Source organism: Heptranchias perlo, chromosome 35, assembly GCF_035084215.1.
Source record: "Heptranchias perlo isolate sHepPer1 chromosome 35, sHepPer1.hap1, whole genome shotgun sequence".
In the NCBI taxonomy this organism is placed as follows: Eukaryota; Metazoa; Chordata; class Chondrichthyes; order Hexanchiformes; family Hexanchidae; genus Heptranchias; species Heptranchias perlo.
Window position 1 is genome coordinate 12,798,686 of NC_090359.1, and position 18,760 is coordinate 12,817,445.

The following is an 18,760-nucleotide window of genomic DNA, read 5'->3' on the forward strand; positions in this document are numbered from 1 at the left end:
TCATGTTGGATCATGATGTGGGTAACGCGGGAGAGAGTGAGACAGATCTTCTCAGGAAAATATAGAAAATATGAGGCACATACACAGACAGACAGACAGACACAGACACACATACACATGGATTGACTCAGAAATACTGAGAGTCAGAATATGGATAATTTGGCTGATTTTTGTTCCATTTCTGTCGTTGATTTCGTGAAATCTTGCAGATCAATTAAAATGAGCATAAAACTCGAGGTACTCAATGCTGTGGAATTTTAATTCACTTAAGAATTATTAATTCTAGAAGAAACTTGCTGAATTTTGAAACGCAGAGATGAAACAGGTTGATGAATGACGGGATCTGAAGTCTGTCAGATTTGAACCTGCGCGGGGGAAATGAATGAATTTCGAATCTGTCACCTTAATCACCAGTCAGCAAAAATCACAATTGCTCTGCATCCAGTCCTCAAATAGTCTCCGTACAATAATATTCTGAAAGTGACAATCACCTGTTTTTTTGCTCTGTAGTTTTTGTTTAGGAAGAAGCTCGGCGAAGACATAAAATTAAAAGTTAGCGTCTGAAAACTGCTACCTCCCAGTCGGGGTATTAAACCCCGGACTAAGGTGGGGCAACTCACCACGATAAGAGAGAAAGAACGAAAGAAAGACAGAGTCAGTTGTCGTTGTCTAACAAAGAGATGGAAATGGAAATGGTTCTTTCAAGAGTGGCCCGCGGAAAATGAAACAAGCTGTCATCAAATAAATAGTTAAAAGAAATGCACTGATACGTGAAGCATGTCTAACACCATCTGGGATGAGTGCACAGTCAATGCAGCAGTTCCTCGTTAGTATAGTGGTGAGTATCCCCGCCTGTCACGCGGGAGACCGGGGTTCAATTCCCCGACGGGGAGATTAAACATTTGCCGCCTTTTAAAGCTTTTTCTCTCATTTATCTCTAATATTCGATGCGGAATATACAGTGTAAAACTGACTCGGAGTTTCCCACTTTCCCCGATTTAATTTCACTGATATTCCAGCGGTTTTAAAATCTGCTCTCAGCTTCACTCTTCACCTCGATGTTCGACTGGTTTCTGTGATGTTGGGGATTTCGGGAGGAGGCCGAGATGGATCATCCACTCGGCACTTCTGGCTGAAGACGGTTTCTAAAACTTTGCACTCACACGCTGGGCTTTACCATCATTGAGGATGGGGATGTTCATAGAGCCTCTTCCCATTAGTTGTTGAATTATCCACCATCATTCACAAATGGGTGTGGCAGGACTGCAGAGCTTTGATCTGATCCGTTGTTTGTGGGATCGTTTAGCTCTGTCCACAGCATGCTGCTTCCACTGTTTGTCAAGTAGTCCTGTGTTACTTTCAGGTTATTGGTGTACACGTGTATATGTCTGTGTGCGAGTGTTTATGTAGCTCGGAATGTGTGTGTTTGTGTATGTGTGAATATGACTATGTCTGTCTCACTTGTTATATGCGTTTCTGAGTGTCCCTCTCTTTCTTTCTATCTGTCACTTTTAACCTGCTCCCCAAATAATTTTTCTCTGAACCTTGACTAACAAAGAGATAGAAAGTAAGTCTTCTTTCAACAGTGGCATGTGGAAAGTTAATCAAATTGTCATCAAAGAAGTCGTTAAAATAGATTCACTGAAACATGCATCCTTTTCATTGCTGTATGTGAGATCTTTCATGTCTGCGCCTGTTCCGAGACCTGTCTCTCTCTGTTTCGGGCTGGTGACAGCGCGATTCTGCGTTTCATTTCTTGCCCATCATTGTGGTTCTCACATCGAGCTGAAGCGTGAGGCAGAGAGCAGATTTTTAAAATCGCTGTGAAATCAATTTGTGGAAGTGGGAAAGGCCGAGTCAGTTTTTCATTGTATTTTCAACATCCAATATTGCAGATAAATTAAAGTGAAGCTTCGAAAGCAGCAATAACCTCCTCGTCGGGGAATTGAACCCCGGTCTCCCGCGTGACAGGCGGGGATACTCACCACTATACTAACGAGGAATTCGTGCCGACATTTGCCGTATATTCACCACAGATGCTTCACGTTTCAGTGAATCTGTTTGAACTGTTCATTTGATGACAGTTTGTTTAACTTTCCACGGACCACTGTTGAAAGAAGAATTACCGACCACTTTTCCATCTCATGTTGGATCATGATGTGGGTAACGCGGGAGAGAGTGAGACAGATCTTCTCAGGAAAATATAGAAAATATGAGGCACATACACAGACAGACAGACAGACACAGACACACATACACATGGATTGACTCAGAAATACTGAGAGTCAGAATATGGATAATTTGGCTGATTTTTGTTCCATTTCTGTCGTTGATTTCGTGAAATCTTGCAGATCAATTAAAATGAGCATAAAACTCGAGGTACTCAATGCTGTGGAATTTTAATTCACTTAAGAATTATTAATTCTAGAAGAAACTTGCTGAATTTTGAAACGCAGAGATGAAACAGGTTGATGAATGACGGGATCTGAAGTCTGTCAGATTTGAACCTGCGCGGGGGAAATGAATGAATTTCGAATCTGTCACCTTAATCACCAGTCAGCAAAAATCACAATTGCTCTGCATCCAGTCCTCAAATAGTCTCCGTACAATAATATTCTGAAAGTGACAATCACCTGTTTTTTTGCTCTGTAGTTTTTGTTTAGGAAGAAGCTCGGCGAAGACATAAAATTAAAAGTTAGCGTCTGAAAACTGCTACCTCCCAGTCGGGGTATTAAACCCCGGACTAAGGTGGGGCAACTCACCACGATAAGAGAGAAAGAACGAAAGAAAGACAGAGTCAGTTGTCGTTGTCTAACAAAGAGATGGAAATGGAAATGGTTCTTTCAAGAGTGGCCCGCGGAAAATGAAACAAACTGTCATCAAATAAATAGTTAAAAGAAATGCACTGATACGTGAAGCATGTCTAACACCATCTGGGATGAGTGCACAGTCAATGCAGCAGTTCCTCGTTTGTATAGTGGTGAGTATCCCCGCCTGTCACGCGGGAGGCCGGGGTTCAATTCCCCGACGGGGAGATTAAACATTTGCCGCCTTTTAAAGCTTTTTCTCTCATTTATCTCTAATATTCGATGCGGAATATACAGTGTAAAACTGACTCGGAGTTTCCCACTTTCCCCGATTTAATTTCACTGATATTCCAGCGGTTTTAAAATCTGCTCTCAGCTTCACTCTTCACCTCGATGTTCGACTGGTTTCTGTGATGTTGGGGATTTCGGGAGGAGGCCGAGATGGATCATCCACTCGGCACTTCTGGCTGAAGACGGTTTCTAAAACTTTGCACTCACACGCTGGGCTTTACCATCATTGAGGATGGGGATGTTCATAGAGCCTCTTCCCATTAGTTGTTGAATTATCCACCATCATTCACAAATGGGTGTGGCAGGACTGCAGAGCTTTGATCTGATCCGTTGTTTGTGGGATCGTTTAGCTCTGTCCACAGCATGCTGCTTCCACTGTTTGTCAAGTAGTCCTGTGTTACTTTCAGGTTATTGGTGTGTGTATATGTCTGTGTGCGAGTGTTTATGTAGCTCGGAATGTGTGTGTTTGTGTATGTGTGAATATGACTATGTCTGTCTCACTTGTTATATGCGTTTCTGAGTGTCCCTCTCTTTCTTTCTATCTGTCACTTTTAACCTGCTCCCCAAATAATTTTTCTCTGAACCTTGACTAACAAAGAGATAGAAAGTAAGTCTTCTTTCAACAGTGGCATGTGGAAAGTTAATCAAATTGTCATCAAAGAAGTCGTTAAAATAGATTCACTGAAACATGCATCCTTTTCATTGCTGTATGTGAGATCTTTCATGTCTGCGCCTGTTCCGAGACCTGTCTCTCTCTGTTTCGGGCTGGTGACAGCGCGATTCTGCGTTTCATTTCTTGCCCATCATTGTGGTTCTCACATCGAGCTGAAGCGTGAGGCAGAGAGCAGATTTTTAAAATCGCTGTGAAATCAATTTGTGGAAGTGGGAAAGGCCGAGTCAGTTTTTCATTGTATTTTCAACATCCAATATTGCAGATAAATTAAAGTGAAGCTTCGAAAGCAGCAATAACCTCCTCGTCGGGGAATTGAACCCCGGTCTCCCGCGTGACAGGCGGGGATACTCACCACTATACTAACGAGGAATTCGTGCAGACATTTGCTGTATATTCACCACAGATGCTTCACGTTTCAGTGAATCTGTTTGAACTGTTCATTTGATGACAGTTTGTTTAACTTTCCACGGACCACTGTTGAAAGAAGAATTACCGACCACTTTTCCATCTCATGTTGGATCATGATGTGGGTAACGCGGGAGAGAGTGAGACAGATCTTCTCAGGAAAATATAGAAAATATGAGGCACATACACAGACAGACAGACAGACACAGACACACATACACATGGATTGACTCAGAAATACTGAGAGTCAGAATATGGATAATTTGGCTGATTTTTGTTCCATTTCTGTCGTTGATTTCGTGAAATCTTGCAGATCAATTAAAATGAGCATAAAACTCGAGGTACTCAATGCTGTGGAATTTTAATTCACTTAAGAATTATTAATTCTAGAAGAAACTTGCTGAATTTTGAAACGCAGAGATGAAACAGGTTGATGAATGACGGGATCTGAAGTCTGTCAGATTTGAACCTGCGCGGGGGAAATGAATGAATTTCGAATCTGTCACCTTAATCACCAGTCAGCAAAAATCACAATTGCTCTGCATCCAGTCCTCAAATAGTCTCCGTACAATAATATTCTGAAAGTGACAATCACCTGTTTTTTTGCTCTGTAGTTTTTGTTTAGGAAGAAGCTCGGCGAAGACATAAAATTAAAAGTTAGCGTCTGAAAACTGCTACCTCCCAGTCGGGGTATTAAACCCCGGACTAAGGTGGGGCAACTCACCACGATAAGAGAGAAAGAACGAAAGAAAGACAGAGTCAGTTGTCGTTGTCTAACAAAGAGATGGAAATGGAAATGGTTCTTTCAAGAGTGGCCCGCGGAAAATGAAACAAACTGTCATCAAATAAATAGTTAAAAGAAATGCACTGATACGTGAAGCATGTCTAACACCATCTGGGATGAGTGCACAATCAATGCAGCAGTTCCTCGTTAGTATAGTGGTGAGTATCCCCGCCTGTCACGCGGGAGACCGGGGTTCAATTCCCCGACGGGGAGATTAAACATTTGCCGCCTTTTAAAGCTTTTTCTCTCATTTATCTCTAATATTCGATGCGGAATATACAGTGTAAAACTGACTCGGAGTTTCCCACTTTCCCCGATTTAATTTCACTGATATTCCAGCGGTTTTAAAATCTGCTCTCAGCTTCACTCTTCACCTCGATGTTCGACTGGTTTCTGTGATGTTGGGGATTTCGGGAGGAGGCCGAGATGGATCATCCACTCGGCACTTCTGGCTGAAGACGGTTTCTAAAACTTTGCACTCACACGCTGGGCTTTACCATCATTGAGGATGGGGATGTTCATAGAGCCTCTTCCCATTAGTTGTTGAATTATCCACCATCATTCACAAATGGGTGTGGCAGGACTGCAGAGCTTTGATCTGATCCGTTGTTTGTGGGATCGTTTAGCTCTGTCCACAGCATGCTGCTTCCACTGTTTGTCAAGTAGTCCTGTGTTACTTTCAGGTTATTGGTGTGTGTATATGTCTGTGTGCGAGTGTTTATGTAGCTCGGAATGTGTGTGTTTGTGTATGTGTGAATATGACTATGTCTGTCTCACTTGTTATATGCGTTTCTGAGTGTCCCTCTCTTTCTTTCTATCTGTCACTTTTAACCTGCTCCCCAAATAATTTTTCTCTGAACCTTGACTAACAAAGAGATAGAAAGTAAGTCTTCTTTCAACAGTGGCATGTGGAAAGTTAATCAAATTGTCATCAAAGAAGTCGTTAAAATAGATTCACTGAAACATGCATCCTTTTCATTGCTGTATGTGAGATCTTTCATGTCTGCGCCTGTTCCGAGACCTGTCTCTCTCTGTTTCGGGCTGGTGACAGCGCGATTCTGCGTTTCATTTCTTGCCCATCATTGTGGTTCTCACATCGAGCTGAAGCGTGAGGCAGAGAGCAGATTTTTAAAATCGCTGTGAAATCAATTTGTGGAAGTGGGAAAGGCCGAGTCAGTTTTTCATTGTATTTTCAACATCCAATATTGCAGATAAATTAAAGTGAAGCTTCGAAAGCAGCAATAACCTCCTCGTCGGGGAATTGAACCCCGGTCTCCCGCGTGACAGGCGGGGATACTCACCACTATACTAACGAGGAATTCGTGCCGACATTTGCCGTATATTCACCACAGATGCTTCACGTTTCAGTGAATCTGTTTGAACTGTTCATTTGATGACAGTTTGTTTAACTTTCCACGGACCACTGTTGAAAGAAGAATTACCGACCACTTTTCCATCTCATGTTGGATCATGATGTGGGTAACGCGGGAGAGAGTGAGACAGATCTTCTCAGGAAAATATAGAAAATATGAGGCACATACACAGACAGACAGACAGACACAGACACACATACACATGGATTGACTCAGAAATACTGAGAGTCAGAATATGGATAATTTGGCTGATTTTTGTTCCATTTCTGTCGTTGATTTCGTGAAATCTTGCAGATCAATTAAAATGAGCATAAAACTCGAGGTACTCAATGCTGTGGAATTTTAATTCACTTAAGAATTATTAATTCTAGAAGAAACTTGCTGAATTTTGAAACGCAGAGATGAAACAGGTTGATGAATGACGGGATCTGAAGTCTGTCAGATTTGAACCTGCGCGGGGGAAATGAATGAATTTCGAATCTGTCACCTTAATCACCAGTCAGCAAAAATCACAATTGCTCTGCATCCAGTCCTCAAATAGTCTCCGTACAATAATATTCTGAAAGTGACAATCACCTGTTTTTTTGCTCTGTAGTTTTTGTTTAGGAAGAAGCTCGGCGAAGACATAAAATTAAAAGTTAGCGTCTGAAAACTGCTACCTCCCAGTCGGGGTATTAAACCCCGGACTAAGGTGGGGCAACTCACCACGATAAGAGAGAAAGAACGAAAGAAAGACAGAGTCAGTTGTCGTTGTCTAACAAAGAGATGGAAATGGAAATGGTTCTTTCAAGAGTGGCCCGCGGAAAATGAAACAAACTGTCATCAAATAAATAGTTAAAAGAAATGCACTGATACGTGAAGCATGTCTAACACCATCTGGGATGAGTGCACAGTCAATGCAGCAGTTCCTCGTTTGTATAGTGGTGAGTATCCCCGCCTGTCACGCGGGAGACCGGGGTTCAATTCCCCGACGGGGAGATTAAACATTTGCCGCCTTTTAAAGCTTTTTCTCTCATTTATCTCTAATATTCGCTGCGGAATATACAGTGTAAAACTGACTCGGAGTTTCCCACTTTCCCCGATTTAATTTCACTGATATTCCAGCGGTTTTAAAATCTGCTCTCAGCTTCACTCTTCACCTCGATGTTCGACTGGTTTCTGTGATGTTGGGGATTTCGGGAGGAGGCCGAGATGGATCATCCACTCGGCACTTCTGGCTGAAGACGGTTTCTAAAACTTTGCACTCACACGCTGGGCTTTACCATCATTGAGGATGGGGATGTTCATAGAGCCTCTTCCCATTAGTTGTTGAATTATCCACCATCATTCACAAATGGGTGTGGCAGGACTGCAGAGCTTTGATCTGATCCGTTGTTTGTGGGATCGTTTAGCTCTGTCCACAGCATGCTGCTTCCACTGTTTGTCAAGTAGTCCTGTGTTACTTTCAGGTTATTGGTGTGTGTATATGTCTGTGTGCGAGTGTTTATGTAGCTCGGAATGTGTGTGTTTGTGTATGTGTGAATATGACTATGTCTGTCTCACTTGTTATATGCGTTTCTGAGTGTCCCTCTCTTTCTTTCTATCTGTCACTTTTAACCTGCTCCCCAAATAATTTTTCTCTGAACCTTGACTAACAAAGAGATAGAAAGTAAGTCTTCTTTCAACAGTGGCATGTGGAAAGTTAATCAAATTGTCATCAAAGAAGTCGTTAAAATAGATTCACTGAAACATGCATCCTTTTCATTGCTGTATGTGAGATCTTTCATGTCTGCGCCTGTTCCGAGACCTGTCTCTCTCTGTTTCGGGCTGGTGACAGCGCGATTCTGCGTTTCATTTCTTGCCCATCATTGTGGTTCTCACATCGAGCTGAAGCGTGAGGCAGAGAGCAGATTTTTAAAATCGCTGTGAAATCAATTTGTGGAAGTGGGAAAGGCCGAGTCAGTTTTTCATTGTATTTTCAACATCCAATATTGCAGATAAATTAAAGTGAAGCTTCGAAAGCAGCAATAACCTCCTCGTCGGGGAATTGAACCCCGGTCTCCCGCGTGACAGGCGGGGATACTCACCACTATACTAACGAGGAATTCGTGCAGACATTTGCTGTATATTCACCACAGATGCTTCACGTTTCAGTGAATCTGTTTGAACTGTTCATTTGATGACAGTTTGTTTAACTTTCCACGGACCACTGTTGAAAGAAGAATTACCGACCACTTTTCCATCTCATGTTGGATCATGATGTGGGTAACGCGGGAGAGAGTGAGACAGATCTTCTCAGGAAAATATAGAAAATATGAGGCACATACACAGACAGACAGACAGACACAGACACACATACACATGGATTGACTCAGAAATACTGAGAGTCAGAATATGGATAATTTGGCTGATTTTTGTTCCATTTCTGTCGTTGATTTCGTGAAATCTTGCAGATCAATTAAAATGAGCATAAAACTCGAGGTACTCAATGCTGTGGAATTTTAATTCACTTAAGAATTATTAATTCTAGAAGAAACTTGCTGAATTTTGAAACGCAGAGATGAAACAGGTTGATGAATGACGGGATCTGAAGTCTGTCAGATTTGAACCTGCGCGGGGGAAATGAATGAATTTCGAATCTGTCACCTTAATCACCAGTCAGCAAAAATCACAATTGCTCTGCATCCAGTCCTCAAATAGTCTCCGTACAATAATATTCTGAAAGTGACAATCACCTGTTTTTTTGCTCTGTAGTTTTTGTTTAGGAAGAAGCTCGGCGAAGACATAAAATTAAAAGTTAGCGTCTGAAAACTGCTACCTCCCAGTCGGGGTATTAAACCCCGGACTAAGGTGGGGCAACTCACCACGATAAGAGAGAAAGAACGAAAGAAAGACAGAGTCAGTTGTCGTTGTCTAACAAAGAGATGGAAATGGAAATGGTTCTTTCAAGAGTGGCCCGCGGAAAATGAAACAAACTGTCATCAAATAAATAGTTAAAAGAAATGCACTGATACGTGAAGCATGTCTAACACCATCTGGGATGAGTGCACAATCAATGCAGCAGTTCCTCGTTAGTATAGTGGTGAGTATCCCCGCCTGTCACGCGGGAGACCGGGGTTCAATTCCCCGACGGGGAGATTAAACATTTGCCGCCTTTTAAAGCTTTTTCTCTCATTTATCTCTAATATTCGATGCGGAATATACAGTGTAAAACTGACTCGGAGTTTCCCACTTTCCCCGATTTAATTTCACTGATATTCCAGCGGTTTTAAAATCTGCTCTCAGCTTCACTCTTCACCTCGATGTTCGACTGGTTTCTGTGATGTTGGGGATTTCGGGAGGAGGCCGAGATGGATCATCCACTCGGCACTTCTGGCTGAAGACGGTTTCTAAAACTTTGCACTCACACGCTGGGCTTTACCATCATTGAGGATGGGGATGTTCATAGAGCCTCTTCCCATTAGTTGTTGAATTATCCACCATCATTCACAAATGGGTGTGGCAGGACTGCAGAGCTTTGATCTGATCCGTTGTTTGTGGGATCGTTTAGCTCTGTCCACAGCATGCTGCTTCCACTGTTTGTCAAGTAGTCCTGTGTTACTTTCAGGTTATTGGTGTACACGTGTATATGTCTGTGTGCGAGTGTTTATGTAGCTCGGAATGTGTGTGTTTGTGTATGTGTGAATATGACTATGTCTGTCTCACTTGTTATATGCGTTTCTGAGTGTCCCTCTCTTTCTTTCTATCTGTCACTTTTAACCTGCTCCCCAAATAATTTTTCTCTGAACCTTGACTAACAAAGAGATAGAAAGTAAGTCTTCTTTCAACAGTGGCATGTGGAAAGTTAATCAAATTGTCATCAAAGAAGTCGTTAAAATAGATTCACTGAAACATGCATCCTTTTCATTGCTGTATGTGAGATCTTTCATGTCTGCGCCTGTTCCGAGACCTGTCTCTCTCTGTTTCGGGCTGGTGACAGCGCGATTCTGCGTTTCATTTCTTGCCCATCATTGTGGTTCTCACATCGAGCTGAAGCGTGAGGCAGAGAGCAGATTTTTAAAATCGCTGTGAAATCAATTTGTGGAAGTGGGAAAGGCCGAGTCAGTTTTTCATTGTATTTTCAACATCCAATATTGCAGATAAATTAAAGTGAAGCTTCGAAAGCAGCAATAACCTCCTCGTCGGGGAATTGAACCCCGGTCTCCCGCGTGACAGGCGGGGATACTCACCACTATACTAACGAGGAATTCGTGCCGACATTTGCCGTATATTCACCACAGATGCTTCACGTTTCAGTGAATCTGTTTGAACTGTTCATTTGATGACAGTTTGTTTAACTTTCCACGGACCACTGTTGAAAGAAGAATTACCGACCACTTTTCCATCTCATGTTGGATCATGATGTGGGTAACGCGGGAGAGAGTGAGACAGATCTTCTCAGGAAAATATAGAAAATATGAGGCACATACACAGACAGACAGACAGACACAGACACACATACACATGGATTGACTCAGAAATACTGAGAGTCAGAATATGGATAATTTGGCTGATTTTTGTTCCATTTCTGTCGTTGATTTCGTGAAATCTTGCAGATCAATTAAAATGAGCATAAAACTCGAGGTACTCAATGCTGTGGAATTTTAATTCACTTAAGAATTATTAATTCTAGAAGAAACTTGCTGAATTTTGAAACGCAGAGATGAAACAGGTTGATGAATGACGGGATCTGAAGTCTGTCAGATTTGAACCTGCGCGGGGGAAATGAATGAATTTCGAATCTGTCACCTTAATCACCAGTCGGCAAAAATCACAATTGCTCTGCATCCAGTCCTCAAATAGTCTCCGTACAATAATATTCTGAAAGTGACAATCACCTGTTTTTTTGCTCTGTAGTTTTTGTTTAGGAAGAAGCTCGGCGAAGACATAAAATTAAAAGTTAGCGTCTGAAAACTGCTACCTCCCAGTCGGGGTATTAAACCCCGGACTAAGGTGGGGCAACTCACCACGATAAGAGAGAAAGAACGAAAGAAAGACAGAGTCAGTTGTCGTTGTCTAACAAAGAGATGGAAATGGAAATGGTTCTTTCAAGAGTGGCCCGCGGAAAATGAAACAAACTGTCATCAAATAAATAGTTAAAAGAAATGCACTGATACGTGAAGCATGTCTAACACCATCTGGGATGAGTGCACAGTCAATGCAGCAGTTCCTCGTTAGTATAGTGGTGAGTATCCCCGCCTGTCACGCGGGAGACCGGGGTTCAATTCCCCGACGGGGAGATTAAACATTTGCCGCCTTTTAAAGCTTTTTCTCTCATTTATCTCTAATATTCGATGCGGAATATACAGTGTAAAACTGACTCGGAGTTTCCCACTTTCCCCGATTTAATTTCACTGATATTCCAGCGGTTTTAAAATCTGCTCTCAGCTTCACTCTTCACCTCGATGTTCGACTGGTTTCTGTGATGTTGGGGATTTCGGGAGGAGGCCGAGATGGATCATCCACTCGGCACTTCTGGCTGAAGACGGTTTCTAAAACTTTGCACTCACACGCTGGGCTTTACCATCATTGAGGATGGGGATGTTCATAGAGCCTCTTCCCATTAGTTGTTGAATTATCCACCATCATTCACAAATGGGTGTGGCAGGACTGCAGAGCTTTGATCTGATCCGTTGTTTGTGGGATCGTTTAGCTCTGTCCACAGCATGCTGCTTCCACTGTTTGTCAAGTAGTCCTGTGTTACTTTCAGGTTATTGGTGTACACGTGTATATGTCTGTGTGCGAGTGTTTATGTAGCTCGGAATGTGTGTGTTTGTGTATGTGTGAATATGACTATGTCTGTCTCACTTGTTATATGCGTTTCTGAGTGTCCCTCTCTTTCTTTCTATCTGTCACTTTTAACCTGCTCCCCAAATAATTTTTCTCTGAACCTTGACTAACAAAGAGATAGAAAGTAAGTCTTCTTTCAACAGTGGCATGTGGAAAGTTAATCAAATTGTCATCAAAGAAGTCGTTAAAATAGATTCACTGAAACATGCATCCTTTTCATTGCTGTATGTGAGATCTTTCATGTCTGCGCCTGTTCCGAGACCTGTCTCTCTCTGTTTCGGGCTGGTGACAGCGCGATTCTGCGTTTCATTTCTTGCCCATCATTGTGGTTCTCACATCGAGCTGAAGCGTGAGGCAGAGAGCAGATTTTTAAAATCGCTGTGAAATCAATTTGTGGAAGTGGGAAAGGCCGAGTCAGTTTTTCATTGTATTTTCAACATCCAATATTGCAGATAAATTAAAGTGAAGCTTCGAAAGCAGCAATAACCTCCTCGTCGGGGAATTGAACCCCGGTCTCCCGCGTGACAGGCGGGGATACTCACCACTATACTAACGAGGAATTCGTGCCGACATTTGCCGTATATTCACCACAGATGCTTCACGTTTCAGTGAATCTGTTTGAACTGTTCATTTGATGACAGTTTGTTTAACTTTCCACGGACCACTGTTGAAAGAAGAATTACCGACCACTTTTCCATCTCATGTTGGATCATGATGTGGGTAACGCGGGAGAGAGTGAGACAGATCTTCTCAGGAAAATATAGAAAATATGAGGCACATACACAGACAGACAGACAGACACAGACACACATACACATGGATTGACTCAGAAATACTGAGAGTCAGAATATGGATAATTTGGCTGATTTTTGTTCCATTTCTGTCGTTGATTTCGTGAAATCTTGCAGATCAATTAAAATGAGCATAAAACTCGAGGTACTCAATGCTGTGGAATTTTAATTCACTTAAGAATTATTAATTCTAGAAGAAACTTGCTGAATTTTGAAACGCAGAGATGAAACAGGTTGATGAATGACGGGATCTGAAGTCTGTCAGATTTGAACCTGCGCGGGGGAAATGAATGAATTTCGAATCTGTCACCTTAATCACCAGTCGGCAAAAATCACAATTGCTCTGCATCCAGTCCTCAAATAGTCTCCGTACAATAATATTCTGAAAGTGACAATCACCTGTTTTTTTGCTCTGTAGTTTTTGTTTAGGAAGAAGCTCGGCGAAGACATAAAATTAAAAGTTAGCGTCTGAAAACTGCTACCTCCCAGTCGGGGTATTAAACCCCGGACTAAGGTGGGGCAACTCACCACGATAAGAGAGAAAGAACGAAAGAAAGACAGAGTCAGTTGTCGTTGTCTAACAAAGAGATGGAAATGGAAATGGTTCTTTCAAGAGTGGCCCGCGGAAAATGAAACAAACTGTCATCAAATAAATAGTTAAAAGAAATGCACTGATACGTGAAGCATGTCTAACACCATCTGGGATGAGTGCACAGTCAATGCAGCAGTTCCTCGTTAGTATAGTGGTGAGTATCCCCGCCTGTCACGCGGGAGACCGGGGTTCAATTCCCCGACGGGGAGATTAAACATTTGTCGCCTTTTAAAGCTTTTTCTCTCATTTATCTCTAATATTCGATGCGGAATATACAGTGTAAAACTGACTCGGAGTTTCCCACTTTCCCCGATTTAATTTCACTGATATTCCAGCGGTTTTAAAATCTGCTCTCAGCTTCACTCTTCACCTCGATGTTCGACTGGTTTCTGTGATGTTGGGGATTTCGGGAGGAGGCCGAGATGGATCATCCACTCGGCACTTCTGGCTGAAGACGGTTTCTAAAACTTTGCACTCACACGCTGGGCTTTACCATCATTGAGGATGGGGATGTTCATAGAGCCTCTTCCCATTAGTTGTTGAATTATCCACCATCATTCACAAATGGGTGTGGCAGGACTGCAGAGCTTTGATCTGATCCGTTGTTTGTGGGATCGTTTAGCTCTGTCCACAGCATGCTGCTTCCACTGTTTGTCAAGTAGTCCTGTGTTACTTTCAGGTTATTGGTGTACACGTGTATATGTCTGTGTGCGAGTGTTTATGTAGCTCGGAATGTGTGTGTTTGTGTATGTGTGAATATGACTATGTCTGTCTCACTTGTTATATGCGTTTCTGAGTGTCCCTCTCTTTCTTTCTATCTGTCACTTTTAACCTGCTCCCCAAATAATTTTTCTCTGAACCTTGACTAACAAAGAGATAGAAAGTAAGTCTTCTTTCAACAGTGGCATGTGGAAAGTTAATCAAATTGTCATCAAAGAAGTCGTTAAAATAGATTCACTGAAACATGCATCCTTTTCATTGCTGTATGTGAGATCTTTCATGTCTGCGCCTGTTCCGAGACCTGTCTCTCTCTGTTTCGGGCTGGTGACAGCGCGATTCTGCGTTTCATTTCTTGCCCATCATTGTGGTTCTCACATCGAGCTGAAGCGTGAGGCAGAGAGCAGATTTTTAAAATCGCTGTGAAATCAATTTGTGGAAGTGGGAAAGGCCGAGTCAGTTTTTCATTGTATTTTCAACATCCAATATTGCAGATAAATTAAAGTGAAGCTTCGAAAGCAGCAATAACCTCCTCGTCGGGGAATTGAACCCCGGTCTCCCGCGTGACAGGCGGGGATACTCACCACTATACTAACGAGGAATTCGTGCAGACATTTGCCGTATATTCACCACAGATGCTTCACGTTTCAGTGAATCTGTTTGAACTGTTCATTTGATGACAGTTTGTTTAACTTTCCACGGACCACTGTTGAAAGAAGAATTACCGACCACTTTTCCATCTCATGTTGGATCATGATGTGGGTAACGCGGGAGAGAGTGAGACAGATCTTCTCAGGAAAATATAGAAAATATGAGGCACATGCACAGACAGACAGACAGACACAGACACACATACACATGGATTGACTCAGAAATACTGAGAGTCAGAATATGGATAATTTGGCTGATTTTTGTTCCATTTCTGTCGGAGATTTCGTGAAATCTTGCAGATCAATTAAAATGAGCATAAAACTCGAGGTACTCAATGCTGTGGAATTTTAATTCACTTAAGAATTATTAATTCTAGAAGAAACTTGCTGAATTTTGAAACGCAGAGATGAAACAGGTTGATGAATGACGGGATCTGAAGTCTGTCAGATTTGAACCTGCGCGGGGGAAATGAATGAATTTCGAATCTGTCACCTTAATCACCAGTCAGCAAAAATCACAATTGCTCTGCATCCAGTCCTCAAATAGTCTCCGTACAATAATATTCTGAAAGTGACAATCACCTGTTTTTTTGCTCTGTAGTTTTTGTTTAGGAAGAAGCTCGGCGAAGACATAAAATTAAAAGTTAGCGTCTGAAAACTGCTACCTCCCAGTCGGGGTATTAAACCCCGGACTAAGGTGGGGCAACTCACCACGATAAGAGAGAAAGAACGAAAGAAAGACAGAGTCAGTTGTCGTTGTCTAACAAAGAGATGGAAATGTAAATGGTTCTTTCAAGAGTGGCCCGTGGAAAATGAAACAAACTGTCATCAAATAAATAGTTAAAAGAAATGCACTGATACGTGAAGCATGTCTAACACCATCTGGGATGAGTGCACAGTCAATGCAGTAGTTTCTCCTTAGTATAGTGGTGAGTATCCCCGCCTGTCACGCGGGAGACCGGGGTTCAATTCCCCGACGGGGAGATGAAACATTTGCCGCCTTTTAAAGCTTTTTCTCTCATTTATCTCTAATATTCGATGCGGAATATACAGTGTAAAACTGACTCGGAGTTTCCCACTTTCCCCGATTTAATTTCACTGATATTCCAGCGGTTTTAAAATCTGCTCTCAGCTTCACTCTTCACCTCGATGTTCGACTGGTTTCTGTGATGTTGGGGATTTCGGGAGGAGGCCGAGATGGATCATCCACTCGGCACTTCTGGCTGAAGACGGTTTCTAAAACTTTGCACTCACACGCTGGGCTTTACCATCATTGAGGATGGGGATGTTCATAGAGCCTCTTCCCATTAGTTGTTTAATTATCCACCATCATTCACAAATGGGTGTGGCAGGACTGCAGAGCTTTGATCTGATCCGTTGTTTGTGGGATCGTTTAGCTCTGTCCACAGCATGCTGCTTCCACTGTTTGTCAAGTAGTCCTGTGTTACTTTCAGGTTATTGGTGTGTGTATATGTCTGTGTGCGAGTGTTTATGTAGCTCGGAATGTGTGTGTTTGTGTATGTGTGAATATGACTATGTCTGTCTCACTTGTTATATGCGTTTCTGAGTGTCCCTCTCTTTCTTTCTATCTGTCACTTTTAACCTGCTCCCCAAATAATTTTTCTCTGGACCTTGACTAACAAAGAGATAGAAAGTAAGTCTTCTTTCAACAGTGGCATGTGGAAAGTTAATCAAATTGTCATCAAAGAAGTCGTTAAAATAGATTCACTGAAACATGCATCCTTTTCATTGCTGTATGTGAGATCTTTCATGTCTGCGCCTGTTCCGAGACCTGTCTCTCTCTGTTTCGGGCTGGTGACAGCGCGATTCTGCGTTTCATTTCTTGCCCATCATTGTGGTTCTCACATCGAGCTGAAGCGTGAGGCAGAGAGCAGATTTTTAAAATCGCTGTGAAATCAATTTGTGGAAGTGGGAAAGGCCGAGTCAGTTTTTCATTGTATTTTCAACATCCAATATTGCAGATAAATTAAAGTGAAGCTTCGAAAGCAGCAATAACCTGCTCGTCGGGGAATTGAACCCCGGTCTCCCGCGTGACAGGCGGGGATACTCACCACTATACTAACGAGGAATGCGTGCAGACATTTGCCGTATATTCACCACAGATGCTTCACGTTTCAGTGAATCTGTTTGAACTGTTCATTTGATGACAGTTTGTTTAACTTTCCACGGACCACTGTTGAAAGAAGAATTACCGACCACTTTTCCATCTCATGTTGGATCATGATGTGGGTAACGCGGGAGAGAGTGAGACAGATCTTCTCAGGAAAATATAGAAAATATGAGGCACATACACAGACAGACAGACAGACACAGACACACATACACATGGATTGACTCAGAAATACTGAGAGTCAGAATATGGATAATTTGGCTGATTTTTGTTCCATTTCTGTCGTAGATTTCGTGAAATCTTGCAGATCAATTAAAATGAGCATAAAACTCGAGGTACTCAATGCTGTGGAATTTTAATTCACTTAAGAATTATTAATTCTACAAGAAACTTGTTGAATTTTGAAACGCAGAGATGAAACAGGTTGATGAATGACGGGATCTGAAGTCTGTCAGATTTGAACCTGCGCGGGGGAAATGAATGAATTTCGAATCTGTCACCTTAATCACCAGTCAGCAAAAATCACAATTGCTCTGCATCCAGTCCTCAAATAGTCTCCGTACAATAATATTCTGAAAGTGACAATCACCTGTTTTTTTGCTCTGTAGTTTTTGTTTAGGAAGAAGCTCGGCGAAGACATAAAATTAAAAGTTAGCGTCTGAAAACTGCTACCTCCCAGTCGGGGTATTAAACCCCGGACTAAGGTGGGGCAACTCACCACGATAAGAGAGAAAGAACGAAAGAAAGACAGAGTCAGTTGTCGTTGTCTAACAAAGAGATGGAAATGGAAATGGTTCTTTCAAGAGTGGCCCGCGGAAAATGAAACAAACTGTCATCAAATAAATAGTTAAAAGAAATGCACTGATACGTGAAGCATGTCTAACACCATCTGGGATGAGTGCACAGTCAATGCAGCAGTTCCTCGTTAGTATAGTGGTGAGTATCCCCGCCTGTCACGCGGGAGACCGGGGTTCAATTCCCCGACGGGGAGATTAAACATTTGCCGCCTTTTAAAGCTTTTTCTCTCATTTATCTCTAATATTCGATGCGGAATATACAGTGTAAAACTGACTCGGAGTTTCCCACTTTCCCCGATTTAATTTCACTGATATTCCAGCGGTTTTAAAATCTGCTCTCAGCTTCACTCTTCACCTCGATGTTCGACTGGTTTCTGTGATGTTGGGGATTTCGGGAGGAGGCCGAGATGGATCATCCACTCGGCACTTCTGGCTGAAGACGGTTTCTAAAACTTTGCACTCACACGCTGGGCTTTACCATCATTGAGGATGGGGATGTTCATAGAGCCTCTTCCCATTAGTTGTTGAATTATCCACCATCATTCACAAATGGGTGTGGCAGGACTGCAGAGCTTTGATCTGATCCGTTGTTTGTGGGATCGTTTAGCTCTGTCCACAGCATGCTGCTTCCACTGTTTGTCAAGTAGTCCTGTGTTACTTTCAGGTTATTGGTGTACACGTGTATATGTCTGTGTGCGAGTGTTTATGTAGCTCGGAATGTGTGTGTTTGTGTATGTGTGAATATGACTATGTCTGTCTCACTTGTTATATGCGTTTCTGAGTGTCCCTCTCTTTCTTTCTATCTGTCACTTTTAACCTGCTCCCCAAATAATTTTTCTCTGAACCTTGACTAACAAAGAGATAGAAAGTAAGTCTTCTTTCAACAGTGGCATGTGGAAAGTTAATCAAATTGTCATCAAAGAAGTCGTTAAAATAGATTC

At 42.2% G+C, this 18,760-nt stretch overlaps 1 protein-coding gene and 13 non-coding genes across 14 annotated transcripts in view; 6 read left to right on the forward strand and 8 right to left on the reverse strand.

Annotated features, from left to right (window-relative positions):
* The window catches only part of LOC137302074 (zona pellucida sperm-binding protein 3-like), a 243,342-nt gene that overhangs the window by 156,661 nt on the left and 67,921 nt on the right, over positions 1-18,760 (reverse strand). The window lies entirely within an intron of this gene.
* Positions 822-893, forward strand: trnad-guc (transfer RNA aspartic acid (anticodon GUC)). Its single transcript has one exon. It is a non-coding gene; the product is annotated as a tRNA-Asp (tRNA).
* trnad-guc (transfer RNA aspartic acid (anticodon GUC)) lies at positions 1,931-2,002 on the reverse strand. Its single transcript has one exon. It is a non-coding gene; the product is annotated as a tRNA-Asp (tRNA).
* trnad-guc (transfer RNA aspartic acid (anticodon GUC)) lies at positions 4,069-4,140 on the reverse strand. The gene has a single exon. It is a non-coding gene; the product is annotated as a tRNA-Asp (tRNA).
* trnad-guc (transfer RNA aspartic acid (anticodon GUC)) lies at positions 5,102-5,173 on the forward strand. The gene has a single exon. It is a non-coding gene; the product is annotated as a tRNA-Asp (tRNA).
* On the reverse strand, positions 6,207-6,278 carry trnad-guc (transfer RNA aspartic acid (anticodon GUC)). The gene has a single exon. It is a non-coding gene; the product is annotated as a tRNA-Asp (tRNA).
* Positions 8,345-8,416, reverse strand: trnad-guc (transfer RNA aspartic acid (anticodon GUC)). The gene has a single exon. It is a non-coding gene; the product is annotated as a tRNA-Asp (tRNA).
* On the forward strand, positions 9,378-9,449 carry trnad-guc (transfer RNA aspartic acid (anticodon GUC)). The gene has a single exon. It is a non-coding gene; the product is annotated as a tRNA-Asp (tRNA).
* Positions 10,487-10,558, reverse strand: trnad-guc (transfer RNA aspartic acid (anticodon GUC)). The gene has a single exon. It is a non-coding gene; the product is annotated as a tRNA-Asp (tRNA).
* trnad-guc (transfer RNA aspartic acid (anticodon GUC)) lies at positions 11,520-11,591 on the forward strand. The gene has a single exon. It is a non-coding gene; the product is annotated as a tRNA-Asp (tRNA).
* On the reverse strand, positions 12,629-12,700 carry trnad-guc (transfer RNA aspartic acid (anticodon GUC)). The gene has a single exon. It is a non-coding gene; the product is annotated as a tRNA-Asp (tRNA).
* On the forward strand, positions 13,662-13,733 carry trnad-guc (transfer RNA aspartic acid (anticodon GUC)). The gene has a single exon. It is a non-coding gene; the product is annotated as a tRNA-Asp (tRNA).
* On the reverse strand, positions 14,771-14,842 carry trnad-guc (transfer RNA aspartic acid (anticodon GUC)). Its single transcript has one exon. It is a non-coding gene; the product is annotated as a tRNA-Asp (tRNA).
* trnad-guc (transfer RNA aspartic acid (anticodon GUC)) lies at positions 17,942-18,013 on the forward strand. The gene has a single exon. It is a non-coding gene; the product is annotated as a tRNA-Asp (tRNA).